A 1092-nucleotide genomic window follows, 5' to 3' on the forward strand; every position below is an offset into this window, starting at 1 on the left:
TTGTTCCAGCGTGAGTGCCCTGGGCGGTGGCCATCCCCTAAGGTACGTCAGCACAATGCTGACATCCCAGATCTGAGTGTACCTTGGTCTGGAGGAGTTAGTATTAAAAATGCCCCTCATGATTTTGATTCCTAGTGGATGGGACCCCAAAGCCAGTTGTCCTGCTGCTGGAACCAAATAAGCTGACAACGCACTCCTGGCTGTATTTATGGCGCTGTAGCTGAGTCCTTCCTGATGTAATCCAACCAGGAATTGCACAACACTGGTGGGTGTCGCTGTAGTGTAGGTAGTTCCTGTTTTGGAGCAATACCGTTCCCATTTTAACAGGGGAGAGAGCGAACGCAGTCCCCCACTACCACAAATTTTGCAGTCGAGTATCCCGCATTTGGGGACATCGCAGGCGTCAGCACACCCGAAGTGCAATGGGATAGCCTTGTCCTGGGAAAACCTCCTGAGTGATCAAGGTATCTCCCCTGCCAGGTAAGTATTCCTTATATTGGTCAGGTATTGTCTCCTGGTGGACTCCCGGTGGGATGCGGTCATCATGTTGATGGCGTCCTCAGACAGTCCCAGGCCCAGTAGAGGTCTTTTTAGAATCTGCAAGCCAGGAGATTGACTCTGTCATGGCACGGGTGACTAATGCCTGACACTGGGTGGATTAATAATTCCGGACTGCTGGGGACGGAATCCAATTGAATCTTCCGTAATACCCGACTGATGAGGCAGAAGGGAGGAAAAGCATAAAAGAACATTTTTCCCCCAATACAGCGTGAATGCATCAACTGCTGCTGCCTCAGGGTCTGGTTCCCAAGCGACATACGTTGGTACCTGGTGATTCAGCCTGGATGCAAATAGATCGATATCTGGTGTGCCATTTTGCTTTGTAATTTCGGCAAATATTTTGGGATTTAACATCCATTTGATGTTATCGTTAAATTTGCGTGACCTGGTGTCTGCCACTGTATTTTTGACCAATTTATCACACGATATTGACTTTATACCACACATGTGGTTGATATAAGCCACCACCGTGGTATTATCTAATTGCAACCGGACATGTGCATGATGCGTATTAGATGCATATGCTTTTAA

The 1092-nt window shown here is 47.9% G+C and overlaps 1 non-coding gene across 1 annotated transcript; it reads right to left on the reverse strand.

Moving 5' to 3' along the window:
• Positions 1-324: 324 nt before the first annotated feature.
• On the reverse strand, positions 325-488 carry LOC144591585 (U1 spliceosomal RNA). The gene has a single exon (XR_013546939.1). It is a non-coding gene; the product is annotated as a U1 spliceosomal RNA (small nuclear RNA).
• Positions 489-1092: the final 604 nt, after the last annotated feature.

This window comes from Rhinoraja longicauda, unplaced genomic scaffold (assembly GCF_053455715.1).
Source record: "Rhinoraja longicauda isolate Sanriku21f unplaced genomic scaffold, sRhiLon1.1 Scf001156, whole genome shotgun sequence".
Classification (NCBI taxonomy): domain Eukaryota; kingdom Metazoa; phylum Chordata; class Chondrichthyes; order Rajiformes; family Arhynchobatidae; genus Rhinoraja; species Rhinoraja longicauda.